The 18,069-nt window shown below is 46.7% G+C and overlaps 1 protein-coding gene across 3 annotated transcripts in view; it reads left to right on the forward strand.

The window, feature by feature from the left end:
- Nucleotides 1-18,069, forward strand: part of EHD4 (EH domain containing 4) — a 79,071-nt gene that overhangs the window by 37,741 nt on the left and 23,261 nt on the right. The gene's annotated exons all lie outside the window — the stretch shown is intronic.

The following is an 18,069-nucleotide window of genomic DNA, read 5'->3' on the forward strand; positions in this document are numbered from 1 at the left end:
GCTTAAGTAATTTGCTGACAATCATGTAGCAAGTATGGTAGCTTGTCTTCAAAGATGCTGCCTCCTTCCACCACCACGCCAAGACCTGTGCCTCCCAGCATTCGTGCCTTGGGAGTCTTCTCTCCATGAGTCTGGATTGACCTTCTAACTCACTTTTGATCAGTAGAATTCTGCAGAAGTGATACTTCATTATTTCCTAAGGCTAGGTCATAAGAAGCCCTGCAGGTTCCACCTAAATCTCTTCAAATGTTCATTCTGTGGGAAGCCGAATGCCATCTAAAAAGTCTAGCTACTCTTAGTAGTTGTCATACTGTGACTGAGACCGCCATTCTGTGAGGGAAGCCCAAGCTAGTCACAGGGAGAGGCCAAGAGGCCCAGGCAGCCTCTTTGACTGGTCCAGCTGAGATGTGAATGAAGGGGCCATCACAGAACCAGCTCAGTTGAGCTGTCAGGTGACTCCAGCCCCAACCGCTGTTTGACTATCACCTTCTGACAGAGCCCAAGCGAGAACCCAACTGAGCCCAGTCAACCCACAGAACCACCAGAGAAAATAGAAGTTATTGTTTAAGCCACTACATTTTAAGGTGGCTGATGACCAAAATAGCCAATAAGTGGCTGAGTGGGATTCAAACCAGGCAGTCTGGTTCCAGAGTGCATGCTGTTAACCACAAGAGACGTGGATGCAAACCAGGGCAAAATACAGCTGCCAGTCACACACATGGAGAAGGCAGCAAACCCCATGAGAAAATGTAATTGATGCTTTCCCCCAACAACATCAAATCTTCTATTTTTTTCCTTTAGCAATTTTTGATGATATATTTTGCTTGGAAAACAGTACACACTACCCTGCATTCTCACTCCTAGGATAGTGGAAAGGGGAAAGAGCTTTTCTTATGTTGAATGTCTGCTGTGCACCCCACTCTGCTGTGCCCCCTGGTCAATTTCTTAAGCACCTACTATGTGTCAGGTACCAGGTGCCTTAGGTTTCACAGCAACAGTGAGACCTCATGGCTGCCTTCATGAAGCATATACTAGGGGAGATAGAGGAGCCAAAGCACAAAACAAATGCAATTGAAACAAAGATGTGTCCCACAGCAAGGGGTGGGCAGTCAGGGAGGGCTCTCTGAGGAGGTGGCATTTAGGCTGGACGTAAAGAATGGAGGGTTTGCCTGGCAGAGAGTTGGGGGAAGAGCTCTGCAGTGGGAGGAGCTGCGTTGGCAAAGGTAGACAGTAGGTGAGACCTGGCAGGTTCGGGGAAGGCAGAGGCTAGGGAGCAGCCAGGAAGTGGTGGGTGATGAGATCAGGAGGCCCCCCCCGCCACCTGCTGTGAGCCGTAGGCCCTGGGGAAGTGCATAGATTTTTCTCTGAGAGTACCAGGAAGCCACTGAAGGATTGTCTTTTTCAATCTTCTGTTGATTACCTAGAATTATTAGGAATGTCCAGGTCTTCCTGTACTGGGCAGGAACAGCCCTGGGCCTGCCACTCAGTTCTCTGGGCGTGTTTGGTTGCTGGTTTTTCTCTTTCCTTGGGCCATACAATTGCTGTCCTTTCCTTCTGTGTCGTATGTGTGGCATATGTGTTCTAGGCCAGCCTCTCCCTGCTGCTCCCTCCTGCTCTGGAGTCCACACAGCTGCAAATGATGCTCGGAAGACTAGCGCAGTGAGCCCCAGGGTCCACAGACAGTTATCACCTGGGGAGCTGTTAAAATGCTGCTTCAGCCAGGCAGAGGGACTCACACTTGTAATCCTAGAACTTGAGGCCGAGTCGAGAGGATCACTTGAGGGCAGGAGTTCCAGACCAGCCTGGGCAGCATAGGGAGACCCAATCTCTACAAAAAATAAAATAAATTAGTTGGGTGTGGTGGTGTGTTCTCATAGTCCTATCTCCTTGGGAGGCCGAGGCAAGAGATTCTTGAGCCCAGTAGTTTGAGGCTGCAGTGAGCTATAATTGTGCCACTGTACTCCAGCCTGGGTAACAGAGCAAGACGCCATTTATTTATTTAAAAAAAAAAAAAAAAAAACTACTTCCTGGCACACTGTTCAGGGGCATCTGGGCAGGGTCCAGAGGGTTCTGATACAGGGGGTCCCCATTTTGAGGAATCTGGGTTAGGGCTGAGCCACCACTCCTGAGCCTGAGCCTGTCCCTCCTACATACCCTGCCATCCCCAAAACAAGTGAAAGAAGGGGCTGGCAAACTTGGAGAACCTACTGAAACCAACCTGGGCTTTGTCCTGCATCTCCGTATGCCCCAGGGTGAAGGCTGCCCTCTCAGAGAACAGAGGGGAGAACTTGAGTGAGAGAGACGACGGGGTGGGGCAGGCTCTGTGACTAACCAGCCTCCTCCCAGGGCAGGGCTTTGGAAGGAAGCAGATGTGACTGTCCCGCAGGAGTCACCAAGTGACCTGGTTGGCCTCATGGGCGTCTGACAGGGAGGGCGTGAGGCCTGATGCTGGGTCCTCTGTCTGTGTCTCACTGCTTGCAGGAGCACCCCCACCTAGCCTACTTTGGAAGCTAGGATTTTTAGGAACCCCTAATGAAAATAAAGAAGGAATTCTTTTTAAGTTTTCAGGTACACTTTGAAACGTTTAATAACCTTCCCTGGTGTTATGGGGACATTCCTGTTACACAGCCTCAATCCCTGTTGCTAGAGGTGGTAAAGCCTCTCTCCCTCCTAATCACTGTGCACCAGTGGGGAACCCCCAGCCTAGAAGGTGGGAGGGAAAGATTATAAATGCAGGATTCTAGGTGGAAGAGAGGCAGCAGGCAGTCCATGCCGAGAAACACTGGCCGGGCATGTTTCTCCCTGTCCCCGGCTCTTTCCCTTGCCAGCTGGGCGACCTGGGCGAGTGACTTCACCTCTTTGAGCTTCATTTTCCCCTCCTCTAAAACAGGGGAAAGTACTTTCTCTCGTACAGTGGGATCTTAGAGAATCTGAATGATCTGTGATCATATCTAAGCGCTCCATAGATATCAGCCGTTCCTGTGATCTATGAAGCGCAGAGTGAGAGGGAAATAGCAAAAGGCCCTCCCCAGGATACACGTGTGGCTTGAATTCAGGTTTCATGTACCTGTGCCCGGTAAGCAGGCATCTCAAGCATCCAAACAAGCCTGTGGTTGTGGAAACGCTGAAAATAACAAGGCTTTCAGGGAGCGTCTGTGTTTTCCTTAGAAAGACGGAGGGAGGTGGGGAGATGCAGGCACACTCCTGTGGGCCCTGGAGGAGGCTGACCTGAGCTCGAGTCCCAGCATGGGGCCCTGTGAGCCTCTTTCTGCTTTTATAAAGTAAGGGAATTTTCCTTCCCAGGGTTGTTTTGAAGATAACATGTGTAAACCATTTAACACGGATCATGATTAATAACTGGTGATAGGGGCGGTCATGATTCATTTTATAGAACTGGGGTGGTCCCAGAATAGAGGGACCCAGCTCAGAGGGCCCGCTCGGCCAAGCGCTCAGCATTTCCCAGGGGAGGGCAGAGGATGGCCGAGTCCTGGGACTCAGACAAGGGCCTTGCTCTTCCAGAGATCCAAAGCAGGGGCGGTGAGGGTGCATGAAGTATTTGGGCCTGACCGTAGAGCTATGGAAAGCCACAAGAGTGCAGACAAGTGCTGGAGCTGGGAAACCTGCTGAAGAGAATGACCCGGGAGCAGTGTTCTGTGGCTGAGGGGCCCGGCTTCTGGCACTCCTCCAATTCTTTTTGCCATAATCCTCTTTCTTGTATCTAGGGACATTTCTTACATGTGCCCTGATGCAGTTTCCTCAAGAAACCTCCATTCACCTGTAATCTTAGTCTCTTTCTCAAAATCGCTTCCCGTTGGAATCCAAATCGGGATGCAAAGCACAAATCAGACCATGTATGCAGCGTTTCACCTTTCTGAAGCACCCTGCGGTGGGTGGGTGTGTATGTGCTTAGGACAAAAGGCTACAAAAAGATAGTAAAGAATGTCTGTACCACCCATATCCCCCAGTTCCTCTCCCAGAGCAGACCCTGTCTGCAGACCCTGGGGCTCCTCCCAGCTCAGCCGCCCACTCACGTGCAGCCCTGGCGGGATTCGCTCCACTGCCCTGTGTTGTGATTTTCCCACTTATAGTAAATCCTGGAGCTCGTCCATGTCTGTACTTTGGAGCTGCCTCCCACAGTCCATCATATAGATGGACCAGAATTAATAGGTGCCATCCTTTTTGGTGGGTGACATTCAGGCTGTTCCTAATCTTTTGCTGTTACAAACAATGCCACAGTGGATTTAGACAGTTGAGCATGTACAGTGCAAGTATATACAGTTGGCACAATAACGTGCAAATATATCTTGAAAATTGCTGAGTAGGGAGGAGCTTAAAAAAAAGAAATTGCTGGCTGGGCGCAGCGGCTCACACCTGTAATCCCAGCACTTTGGGAGGCTGAGGTGGGTGGATCACAAGGTCAAGAGTTCGAGACCAGCCTGACCAACATGGTGAAACCCCGTCTCTACTAAAAATACAAAAATTAGCCAGGCGTGGTGGCATGCACCTATAATCCCAGCTACTCAGGAGGCTGAGGCAGGAGAATCACTTGAACCTGGGAGGTGGAGGTTGCAGTGAGCCGAGATTGCGCCACTGCATTCCAGCCTGGGTGACAGAGCTAGACTCCGTCTCAAAAAAAAAAAAAAGAAAAGAAATTGCTGAGTAGATTTTAAGTGTTCTTACCACAACAAAACAAGTATGTGAAGTAATGCATATGCTAATTGCATTGTCAATTTAGCCATTTCACAATGAATGCATATTTTATTTTGTTTTGTTTTAATTTTACTTTATTTTATGTTTTATTTTATTTTGAGACAGGATCTCGAAGCTCTGTCACCCAGGCTGAAGTGCAGTGGCACGATCACAGCTCACTGCAGCCTTGACCTCCTGGGTTCAAGTGATCCTCCCACCTCAGCCTTCTGAGTAGCTGGGACTATAGGCATGCACCACCATGCCCAGCTAATGTTTTGCATTTTTTGTAGAGATGGGGTTTCACCTTGTTGCCCAGGCTGGTCTCAAACTCCTAGGCTCAAGTGATTCACCTGCCTCAGCCTCCCAAAGTGGTGGGATTGCGGGCATAAGCCACTGCACCCAGCCTCAGTGTATACATATTGCAAAACAACATGTTGGACATGATAAATATATACAATTTTTCTTTATCAATGTAAAAAAATAAATGAAATAGAGACTAATCCAAAAAATGTGCAGATGTAACTCTAAGATGCATTCCTAGAAGTGGAATTTTGGAATCAAAAGGAACTGCAGTCTGTTTATTATGTTAGCTGGTGCCAAAAATGCCACTGTAGAAGGCATGCCTGTTTACATGCTCACCATCTCATTATAATTCTAATTTTCATTCCTCATGGTTAGTGTGGTTGAGCATCTTTTCATGTATACCTTTTTAAAGTATTTCCTTTTCTGGAGGTATTTGACTATTTTGAAATACTCTTGGTAACTACATGGACTAATTTTAGCAAATAAGTGAGTCATTTTTTTATAAGTAGCCCCATGTGGATTCCCATGGTTCCCACTGACTGGGTCTTTCCATCTGTGACGTAAGCACAGAAATAACTGTCTCTGAGTAATAGTTTGGCTTGAGGAGCTGGTTAGCTGATAACTTAATTGCTAGAGCTGGTCTGCAGGGCTGGCTGTTGTCCACAGGCATGCAGGACACTTGTGCAATGCCAAGATGTTTGAAAAGAGGAACAGGGCAGGGCGAGGGGTGGGGTCTTCACGTCAGAAGTTGCTTTCTAGCCCTTTTTGACCCCAGTTGTCATCCCCTTGGTTTAACATTTCTCTTTAGAAAACTGTAACCTGAAGAAACATTACCTTAGCCCTTCTGAACCACAGAATGACAAGATGTATTGTCATGGTCAAAGCCTTGTTTATAAATGTTTGACCTCACCACATTTGGGTGGAGTCTGTTGGCATTTTGCCTCAAGAAAATTCAGTGCAAGTAATGTTTGCCAAGCCAACTCCGTCTGATTTATAGACATATTGTATGAGACTTTCTTGCCTGACTTATACACAAAGCCCACTTGAAAAATGAGGAATGGACAGTTTCCTTGTGCGTGACACGGGATTCCTGGATCTGTTCATCCTAATATATAATAATATCAGAAGGTTAGATAGGGTGACTTCTTAAGCATCCTTGGAAGTCATATATTCCATAACCCTTCCTCGGATAGTTTCTTTCAGTATAGAGTTGTTTGGAATTGGATGACAATCAGTTAAACTTTAGGGCAACTAATTACACCTATAGAAACATTCAAGGACCTTCAAATTGGCCCAAATGCTATAGCACATGAATCCAGTGGAAGGGATGTAATAAAATGAAACTTACTGTTTGATAATTGTGTCATTTAGAGTTGCTCATTCATTATTCCTGTAGCCATCTGAAGGATCTACTGTGGCCATCTGAAGGGTCATCTTAGGCTGGCACTGTAACTAGTTCGTGTCTGTACTATACAGACGCTGAGCTAAATCAATTTTCCTGGGAATTTGGCTTTTTATTTCAAAGAAGCTTACTGTTTGGAACCACCCTATATAGCTAAAATGTAAGATCTAGAAAGAATCCTTATTGATCATCTGACTCACAGGTATAGAAGCTGAGGCCCAGCAGAATGAAACTGTTAAGCCAGGCTCCAGGACTTACAGGATTTTCTTGGTAGGTTTTTTACCAACTTCCCTTTCCAGCAAAGAGCCTAAAATGACTGATGATACCGTGTTGCTGTCTTTCTCCAGGGCTCAGCCTTCTTTAAATGGGCCTGCTTCTTCATCTGGTGTTTAATCTGAGATGGAAAGTGAGATGCGAAACCCAATTTTCCCTTTCACTTGGTCACATGCCCAGAAGCAGCAGCGTTCAGTGGGCCGAGTTCTGGCGTGGAACCTTCCTCTGTTCCCATGTCTGTGGCGTGGCACGAACCTGTGATGTGGGGCTCTCCCGCCCTTGCCCTGGAGGGACCTTCAGGGACATGTGGCTCATCCATCTCTTATTGTCACAGCATCCCCCAGAGGAAGGAGGGACACGCTGTGAGGTTAGCTTGTTTATTTTATGAGGAAACAGGCACAGAAAAATTAATTTACAGAGTCTTGGGCAAAATCCCAAAGGAAGGAGGAGTGGGAAGAGCAGAGAGCGGATAAACAGCACAACGCCATCCCTGGGCACGCCTAGTTCTTGCTTTTATTTAAATTTTGGTAGGTTCCGTGGCCACACCCACTTCAGGCTAGGTACTGGGAGACAACCTCCAGGGTTTTCTGGTAGCCAGTTACATTCTCCAAGAGGTGGCCATTACCAGCTGAAAGGTTCGAGGTGAACTCACATCCAGCCTCTCCAAAAGGAGCTTGGGAACTTGTGTTCCCTCCGGGCAGTCTCCCAGACTGGCTTTGGTATCAGCCCCTCCCTGCCACTGCCCTGCGTCTGGTCAGCTGGGGAGAAGGGGCCAGGGAGGAGAGAAGGCCAGTGGAGCAGAGCCATTCATTCTGTGGCTTATTTGGTCATCAGCAGTTCCCATTGCTCCCGCTGTTTGGGGAGTGCCTCTTCCTCGGGGGTGTAGTTGCTGAGATACTGCTTCCCCCTCAGGGTGGTGCTTGGCACACCCAGCATAGCCTCTGGCAGGAAAGTGCTGGAATCCAGACCTTCACCAAAAGTGCCATTGTAGAAGAAAAAGAACAACCTCCTCAATAATAATACAAGTGGGCCAATAATTTTTACAATATGCGTATTTGTTTTCTTGATATAAAAATAATATATATTCATTGTAGAACACTTAGAAAACCACAAATCAAAAAGGAAAAAATAAAGTACACTCACTTCTGATTCTACCATCCTGGTGCACATGTGGTGCAGTGCAGTGGGTGAAAGCACAGGCTCTAGGATCCGAGTCCCTGGGTTTGAATCCGGGCTCCCCTGAGAAACAGCTGTGTGCCTTGGGTCGGTTATTTAACCTCTCTGAGTCTTTTTTCCTCCCCTGTAAAATGGCAGTAATAAAAGTACTTACTTCATGGGATTGTTGCAAGGATTACAAGATTGTAGTGATGTGGAGCCCACACGGCAGTGCAGGAATGTAGTAAGAGCTAAGTAAATATTTGCTGCGGTTGTTGATTCAGAGCTATCACTTTGCTCTCTGCCACGATGACATTTTCAGAAGCAGACTTTTCTAGTTGCAAAGTAAACTCAGCCTGGAAACAATGCAGAGACTCCTTGCCCTGAAGTGGCTGTTATTATTAACTAAGGGGACTCTTTTCGAAGTGTATTTATAATACCTGAGCGATCCCAGATAGTAGATGTTTACTTTGAGATGATTTACACTTTCCCTAGTTAGTAACAACCCTTTTTTAGAAATGCATACCACTATTTAAGCAACTAAACCTGCCAAATTGCTAAAAATCAGTTACATTTCTTGTTCGAGTGAATTCACTTGATTAAACCAATTTTACTGTATTTTACTATGATAAGAACACTCACGAAATCTACCCTCTTTACACATTTTTAAGTACCGATTACAAGCACAATGTGGCTATAGGCACAGTGTGGTTCCACAGATCTCTAGAACTTACTCATCTTGCCTAACTGAAATTTTATGCCGGTTGATTAGCAAAGCCCCATTTCCTTCTCCCCACAGCCTCTGGCAGTCACGGTTCCCCTCTCTGATTTTGTGAGTTTTACTATTACATATCTTATACAAGTGGAATTATGTATGTTTGTCCTTCTGTGATGGGCTTATTTCACTTAGCATGTTTTTTTCTTCAAGGGCCATCCATGTTGTTGCATATTGCAGAATTTTTTTTAAGGCTGAATAGTATTCCAGTGGATGTGTACACCACATTTTCTCTATCCATTCATTCACTGATGGATGCTTTTCTTATTTCTGCATCTTGGCTATTGCCATTAAGCATCCATCAGTGAATGAATGGATAAAGAAATGATGCCAATAATGCTGCAGTGAACATGCGTGTGCAGATATCTCTTCAAAGTCCTGACTTCAGTTCTTTTGGACAAATACCCAAAGTGGGATTGCTGGATGATATGATAATTCCATTTTTTTTTGGAGGACTAAACCAGTGTATTGAACACGTACTGTGTTCAGTAGTAATTCCGGGGTGTATAGTGGTGAATAGAATAAGGAGTGGAGTCTCTGCCCTCAGAATTTCTGTCTTATAGTCAGCAAATGTATATACCATTTCAGAGTATAAGTGCTGTGAAGAAAATTCATCAAAGCTATAAGAGTCTATCCCTGGGAACCTGATTTGATAGTGTGAGGCATCTGCAGTGGGCCTTTGGGTCACAGACACAGTGAAGACTTGGCCCTGCTCTCAGGCTGCTACAGACCCCATCAGGAGGAAACAGGAAAGGCGGTTCTGTTCCACTGGGTGGGGGAAGGCCACCCCGAGGAAAGTGCCCCAGAGGGATGAGTGGCTGTAGATGGAGAAGAGGAAAGGGCATTCCAGACAGAAAGAAAAGCCTGAGCAAGGGTGTGGAGACTGGGAAGTACAGGATGCTACTGGGGAACAGCAAAGAGCCCAGTGTGGTTTGTGCAGTGGAGAGGGTGGGGCTTAGTAAGAGACAGACTATGAGCAAAGGTTGAGAGTTGAGGCAGAGGCTAGTCATGGAGAATTTGTTCTGTAAACATTTATTCTAGAAGTAATCAGGGACACTCACAGTTTTGGAGATCATCTCTGAGTTCTAAGAAGGGGTGGGGATCGTCTGAGGGCTGGATTGGTGAAGATGGAACCTGGGGACAAGAAGGCACTCTTGGTGCCTGCCTCGTGCCGGACGCTCACTGCACGGGTGCTGGAGGGACACAAAGGTGAACATGCAGCCAGGAGAGCCTGGGGTTGCACAGACAGAGCCACACAGAAAGTGCTGGGGGCAGGGGTAGGAATGCCCACATGGAACTGGAGCTGCTGACTCTGGGAGGGGCGGGCAGGGCCTCGAAAAGAGGAGAGGTTTGAGCAGAGTCTTAGGCAGTGTTCTGTCACCACCACCGGGCAAGTGGTCCTGCCCACCCCAGGAGTGGGAGGAGGGACATGGCAGGGGGAGCCCGGCTGCATTTCTGCCTGCCCTCCATTGCCTTGCATCCTTTCATTAACACACATCTTTCTTTGTTTTTTTTATTTAAGTAGAGACAAGGCCTCACTCACCCAGGCTGGTCTCGAACTCCTGAGCTCAAGTGAGCCTCTTGCCTTGGCCTCCCAAAGTGCTGGGATTACAGGTCTGAGCCACCACGCCTGGCCGTAGACACACATCTTGTTTAAAACTCATAATTAGAAACTTGGCTCTGAAAAGAAATGTAAGCATTATTTTTCTCTTGTTCTATTAAAAATAGACTGCCAAATTTGCTTCCTTAGGGACCCCCGTGCTATATTTACCTGAGCCAGGGAGCAACTGTTCTCACCCCTTATGCCATTTCCTGGTGGCTCTTTCTCCGGCCACCACAGTTGGCCGCAGTTTCCACAGGGGCTGTGACGGGAAGCCCTTGATTGGGTAGAAGGGGCTCCTTCCTTCCTGCCCCCTCCTTTTGTTCCCAGAACATGGAGCCAGGAATGCCAATCTGGGATCTTCCGCAGGACAAATTCTTACTCCTAGTTCCCCAAGCTGTGTAGCTTTTGGGTCCTTTGGCAAAGAAAGAAACTATATTTTGAAACGACTGGACTGATTACATCTCTTTTTTGTTCCAGACTAATACAAGTTTCACTGGAAGGTCTTAAAGAATTGAAATTTCTATTAATTGCATGAATAAGTGTTGAAAATATACTGAGCACCGTGGGATGGTTCTATGATTATGTTGAGTCCTGCGCCCACAACACACACTCGTACGTGCAAACACACATAGGTCTAGATCGTTCCATGCCCCAGGCCATGTTGCATTGTGCCTAGCCGAAACCAATTCTCACAAACTTGGAGCATTCTCACTCCTGTTCTGTCACCATGAGAGGTTTTCATCACCTTGGCCAGAAAGCAGGATACAGGTTAGCCACTTCGAGTGGTTCTTAAGGCCGATTTCCTCTAAAGCTTCAGGCTTCTACTTTAGCTTTAGCTTCGTTCACCTCCATATACAGCCAGCTTAGGTAGTAGCCCCTTGATGAACAGATTTCAACTTCCTGGTCCATTCAGCAGTTTGTGGAGATGTGTATCTTTAAACAAGTTTAGCAGCCTTGGGATTTTTCTTTCTTTTCTTCCTATTTACTTTTGCTTTTTAAGTCATTTTCGTTGAAGTATAACATATGATTAAATGCACCTTTTTTTTTTTTTTTTGGGACGGGGTCCCTCTCTGTCACCCAGGCTGGAGTACAGTGACACAGTCTCGGCTCACTGCAGCCTCCGCCTCCCGGGTTGAAGCGATTCTCCTGCCTCAGCCTGCCGAGTAGCTGGGATTACAGTTACCTGCCAAAAGTTAGCCTGGCTAATTTTTGTATTTTTAGTAGAGACAGGGTTTCGCCAAGTTGGCCAGGCTGGTGTCGAACTCTTGACCTCAGGCGATCCACCTGCGTTGGCCTCCCAAAATGCTGGGATTACAGCCGTGAAAAATGCATCTATTCTATCTAATTGTACAGTTTGGTGAATTTGACATATTTGCATACTCATGTGACTATGGCCATCATCAAGATATAGAAACTTTCCATCAGCCTGAGACGCTCCCTGTTTGTCCATTCCACTCACCAGCTGGGCTCCTGTTACAGGCGGCCACTGCCTGCTTTCTGTCACTATAGTTTAGCTTTGCCTCTTCTGAAATCTCATAGGAATGGAATCCCCTAGAAAGCACTCTCTGGTGTCTGGCTTCTTTCACTCAGCATAATGTGTCTGAGGTTCAGCCATGCACAGGTCAGCAGTTCATTCCTCTTCATGGCTGAGTGGTATTCCACTGAATAGTTGTGCCACAGTGTATCCATCCCGTCCCGTTGAGGGACATTGGGATTGATTCTAGTTTGGGGCTTATAGAAGTGTGTCCCTCAGGCCAGGCGCAGTGGCTCACGCCTGTAATCCTAGCACTTTGGGAGGCCGAGGCGGACAGATCACGAGGCCAGGAGATCGAGACCATCCTGGCTAACACGGTGAAACCCCATCTCTACTGAAAATACAAAAAATAAAAAATAAAAAATTAGCTGGGCATGGTGGCGGGCGCCTGTAGTCCCAGCTACTCGTAGTCCCAGCTACTCGGGAGGCTGAGGCAGGAGAATAGCGTGAACCCAGGAGGAGGAGCTTGCAATGAGCCGAGATCGCGCCACTGCACTCCAGCCTGGGTGACAGAGCCAGACTCTATCTCAAAAAAAAGAAGTGTGTCCCTCGGTGACAGTTCCAACCGCATCCTAGACACTCTATAATTACTCACCAATCCATTTTTTACTTTTGTCTTTGAAGTGTCTCGTAAAATTCCAAGATGTTCAGTGTACTCTCAATGTCCAGAGAGATGTATTCCAAAAGATTGTTTAAAGCCAGTGTTGGGAATTTTGAACAGATTTTTTTCACAGAAAACATTCAGTCCTTTCAGAAGCATTGACTGAGACCTTCTCCTGGTCAGCACTGTTCTGGGCTGTGACCAGCAGGTAAGAAGGCCCACCCTTACAGCTGACGGCCCAGCAGGGTTGTAGGACTCCTGTAGGAGCCCAGGAGAGCAGGGACTGCTTCTCAGAGGACACAGAGCTTGGTCTCAAAGGCTGAGTCCGAGCTGTTGTGTCTCTACCCAGCACTGGGCACCAGGTGGATGCATCTATGAACTGGGCTGTCTGTAAGAACTGAACGGTGCACGTCCAGACCAAACACAGTCCACTCAGAATTTTAAAAACACCATATAGGCCAGGCACGGTGGCTCACACCTGTAATCCCAGCCCTTTGGGAGGCCGAGGCAGGAGGATCACCTGAGCCCAGCAGTTTGAGACCAGCCTGGGCAACACTGGACCCATCTCTATAAAAAATTTTTTTAAAATTAGCCAGGCATGCTGACGAACACCTGTGATCCCAGCTACTTGGGAGGCTGAGGCAGGAGAATTGCTTAAGCCAGGGAGGTCAAGGCTGCAGTGAGCCATAATCACCCCACTGCACTGCAGCCCACATGACAGAGTGAGACCCTGTCTTAAAACAGACAAACTGCTATGCAGACCAAACAAAACAGCAGCTGAGCACCACATTCAGTCTGAGGCCCACTGGTTTTCAACCTTGTTCTAAGTGATCGCTTCTTTCACAGGCCTACTTAGCACAGTGTAGCTAACCTCTAGTGTTCCCGGGAACCTAAGCACCCTCTAATAGAACCTTTGGAAAAATTCATTATTCTCATCCTTCTGGGTACAAATGTGTCCCCTGCGTCATCCCAGCCAGCATGGGTATGTACAGGACTTTCCTGAGCTGGGGAGTGCCTGTGATTAAAATCATAGATTCAATTTAGGAGCAAGCTGGAATCTTTAAGACGTGCCAGTAGAAAAGGAAGGCCACTGGGCTTCTGTGAGTCTGCTGCTCTATTGCTCGCATATGAGCAGTGTTTTTGTCCCCTTGGTATCTTCTGTTATCTACTTCTGAGCACTGATTCTCTCACTTGGCTCAAGCATCAGTGCACTGTCGCCTTCACCCTAAATAATTTTATTTCCTTCTATAACTGCAGACTGTGCTTCTCCCACAAATATTTCTTGCTTCCCCACTGTATGCCAGACACTGGATACAAAGATTTTTAAAATAACCAGTAGATAGCATTTTGGACAGCTTTCTAGGTGCCAAGGTGATTCTAAATGCTTCATGTATATAACTCTGCAGCTCTTGAGGCCTGTGGATACTATTATCAGCCCTAGGGTAGCACTAAGACACCATTATTACAGATGAGGAAACGAGGCACGGAGAGGTGAAATAATTTGCCCAAGGTCACAGAACTAGTAAGTGATGGAGCCAGGAAGGTCCCAGGCAGTCTGGGTCCAAGGCCCACATTGTTTACCACGATCTTGTGTGACCATGATGAAGACATGGTTCCTATGATTAGAGAATATATAATCTAATGAGAGAGACCAGCCCATCCCTCTGATTTTAATACCCTATGTGAAGTGGTGCCATAGGCAGCACAGGCAAGGGAACTCAGGATGGGGAGCAGTTGAGGAAACCAGAGTAACCACAGCTCAAATTTGCTGAAAATTAACAAAGTCTCAATGCCGTATGGATAAAAGCATTTTCTCATGTAATCACTCAACAACCCGATCTTACAGGTGAAAAAAACCGGAGCTTAAAATTAACTAATGTCTAACTTAATCATAGTTGGCCCAGATATTTTGAAGAATGGCTAGGGTTTGGGCTGGCTTTCTAGACTCAGTCTAGACCACAGAGGAAGGGTTCGCCAGGGCCATGGCCCAGCATGGGCAAAAGCAGGGGGCTCGGGTGAGTTTTAAAATCCATCTTCAAATAAGCATGTTTCAGTTCTGTTTCCTCGACCTGTGATGCACCACCTAAATATCTATTGGTAACTTTTTGGAATAAAAGGAACTAATACTACTTTAGATGTATTTGATTTGCTTTGTTGCTTGCTAATCAACAGGAACATAAACCTATCTGTACAATTCCCCCACCCTGGTATTCAGTCTAGACAGTGATCCTCAAACTGCACCGTGCATTGCAATCACCTGGGGAGCTTCCAAGTGCAGATTGCCAGGCTCAGCCCCAGGGATTCTGATTCAGTGGTTCTGGGGAGGGGCCTAGAGGTCTAAACTTTAGCAAGCCCCTTATTTCATTCCAACACAGGAACAGGCTTTGAGGATCAGTGATCTCTAGGTCCTTCTGAATCACTGTTTTCCTTTAGCAGGCAGACTAAATGACATGTTGGGAGTTAGATCCGCTGGGATTTTTGGGTAGCTAGGTATTTGGTGCCTGAGTCCTTCATGACACGAGAATCAAGCAGACCTATTCAGCCTTAGGAGGAGGGAGACTCTGACACATGCTACACCACAGATGGACCTTGAGGACGTTGTGCTGAGTGAAAGAAGCCGGGCACAAAAGGACACTTCTCTGAAGTACCTAGAGTAGTCAAATTCATAGAGACAAAAAGTAGAATGGTGGTCGCCAGGGGCTGGAGAGAGGAGGGGAGAATTAGTGCTTAATGGGTTCAGAGTTTCAGTTGGGGAAGGTGAAAAAGTTCTGGAGCTAGATGGTGGTGATGGTTGTACAACAATGTGACTTATTTAGTGCCACTGTGCAGTACACTTAAAATGCTTAAAGTGACAAAATAATCCTAACTTTGTAGGGGGAGGTGGTAAGCAGACCAACCTCTCCCAGCTTTGATCATTCCTTGCTCTCTTTTGGACACGGTGATTTCTACTCCTTTGATTGTGTTGCCTGATGTGTGACAGGCGGCCCTCTTATACCTACTCAGGGACAGAACAAACACAGCTCTGCCTACCTGTACTTCTCGAACTGTATTAAGCTCTCATTGTTGCTTTAACACAAGAAAATATGGATATGCACCTGTTCCTCCAGACATGAGTATTGGCGTCACTTACAGTAAACTGAAGTCTGGCAGCTCTGTTCCTAATAACTTTTGATTTCACTATAGCATTGAAATGGCATCTTTTTAAAAGATATTTAAATTAACTGTTAGGAACTCAAATTTAAGTTAAAGTTTAAACACAAGTATTGCAATCAAAGCTAACCATTCAACCCAGGCGGCCCTGGGAGGAAGAGAGACTGCATCTGCACGGCTGGGTTGGCACAAGCATGGCAGGGTTGGCGTGAGCACAGCTAGTGGCAGCAGCTGTGTTTCAGTTTGGGTGGCAGGTTTCTTTCGGAACTGACAGTAAGAGGTATTCCGAAATCTTAAATGGGGGTGAGGGGAGGATTGTTTACCAATTGTGGTTTTGTTTGTTTTGTTTTGTTTTGTTTTTGTGACAGGGTCTCACTCTCTCACCCAGGCTGGCGTATAGTGGTGTGTCCATGGTTCACTGCCTCAAACTCCTGGCCTCAAGTGATCTTCCTGCCTCAGCCTCCCAAGTAGCTGAGCCCACATGCATACGCCACCACGCCCAGTTAATTTGTTTTTATTTTTTGTAGAGACAACGTCTCACCATATTGCCAGGTGGTTTCAAACTCCTAGCCTCAAACAATCCTCCCGCCTCTGCCTTCCAGAGTGCTGGGATTACAGGCATTAGCCACGGTGCCCAGCCTTATCATCGCTTTCAATAGCAAACCAAAGAAGCTGATTCTAACTAATTTAAGCAGAAAAGAAAATGTTTTGGAGAATTTTTCACAGGATTAATGGGAAAGTTGGAGAACTAGGCTTAGAAAAGAGTTAGGAAGCCGCCACCACCATGAATAAATTCTTATTTTCACTGTGTCTTCGTGTCATTTCCCCAAGGTTCAGCACTCCTCTCTGGTGGAAGGAAGTAAATGTCTAACTCTAGATCACATGCTTATGCCCCAGCTTGCTAAGGAATGGGGCGAGGGACTCTCTGCCACACCTTCAGCCTCCACGGCCCATAAAGGATACCTCCCTACCCAACAGAAAGGGTATTCAGCAAAAGCAACTCACGTTCACTCCATGTGCACCCTGGACACAGCATTTTCTTTGATCTGTTTCTGAACCTTCAGATACCCCATCTGATCACTAGGAAGACCACGTGGGTGAGTGGTCAGGTCAGCATGGTGAATCAATCATCTCTCCTGGAAAAGCAAGTCCCCATGCAGGTCCATGTATGGGTGGCTCCAAAGCATCTTCCTGGCACCCAGCGAACAGCCAGTTCATTCATCCACTGAGGACCTACAATCCTGTGAGCTAGGGCTGTCTGTGCACACGTCTGTCTCAAATGACAGTAGCACTTAGTGTTACCCTAGGGGGCAGTTTGTTCTGACCTTTCAGGGACAGAACTCAGAGTGAAACCTTGACTCTAAATCTTTGCATACTATGTGTGACCCTGTCAGTAGGTCTTTGTTATTCCTCTGACCTAAACTGGCTGCTGACAGCAATGAAAATAAACTCTGGCCCACATTCCGAGAACTGCCTTTGTCTTCCTTATCCCCAAGGAGTCAGGGAGTGCCGCAGTGAGACAGAACAGAGAAATGAAAAGCATGAACTGGAAGTATCCATGCGTGTGGCGGCATAAACACTACACTCAGGACAGCGGCCTCCTAGTAGGGGGAAGGGTTCAGGGAGGGGTGCACAGGGGGCTTCAGCATTACCGAGTGTCTTGTTTTCTTTATGAAAAATGGACCTGAATCCAGTTTGCTTGTGCAGCTATTCCTCTAACACCTGTTCTTCAAATGCATAGAAACCTTAGTCCGCAGACCCTCTTTATTTTCACCTAATAGATTATTCACCTCAGATACTTTTTCCTCTGCCTTAGATCCACACCTTCTCCACTCCCACAGCCAACCAGGGTCTCACAATCAATGTTGACATTTTTGTATTTGTGCTATAGTCTGTATCCATAGATGGTTATTTTGTATTTTAACATTTTATGTGAATGTTTTCATGCTGTATATGTCTTTTTGAAACTAAGTGTGGTGGCTCATGCCTGTAATCCCAGCACTTTGGGAGGCCGAGGCAGGTGGATCACGAGGTCAGGAGATCGAGACCATCCTGGCTAACACAGTGAAACCCCGTCTCTACTAAAAATACAAAAAATTAGCCGGGCGTGGTGGCAGGCGCCTGTAGTCCCAGCTACTGGGGAGGCTGAGGCAGGAGAATGGCGTGAGCCCAGGAGGCGGAGCTTGCAGTGAGCAGAGATCGTGCCACTGCACTACAGCCTGGGTGACAGAGCAAGACTCCGTCCCAAAAAAAAAGAGAAAGAAACTAAGTTTTTACTCTTGTTCTTTTCTGGAGATTTACCTGTGTTGACAAGTGAAGATCTAGTTCCTTCTCACCACTGTATGGTATTTCGTTATCTAAAGAAACTAGACTTGGTTTTAAAACATATCTCAAATAGCAAACAAAGCAAAGTGTCAACATTTGTTAAAATTATGTGGTAGGTACATCAGCATTCATTATATGACTTACAGATGTTTATGTATGTTTGAAAGTTTTCAAAATCTAAAAGAAGAGGGGAGACGACCCCTAGCATGGGGGTCAGGCAGGTGACATCTCAGCACTAGCTGGGCTGGATTGAGACTCT

The sequence above is a fragment of the Symphalangus syndactylus genome, chromosome 5 (assembly GCF_028878055.3).
Source record: "Symphalangus syndactylus isolate Jambi chromosome 5, NHGRI_mSymSyn1-v2.1_pri, whole genome shotgun sequence".
Taxonomy (NCBI): domain Eukaryota; kingdom Metazoa; phylum Chordata; class Mammalia; order Primates; family Hylobatidae; genus Symphalangus; species Symphalangus syndactylus.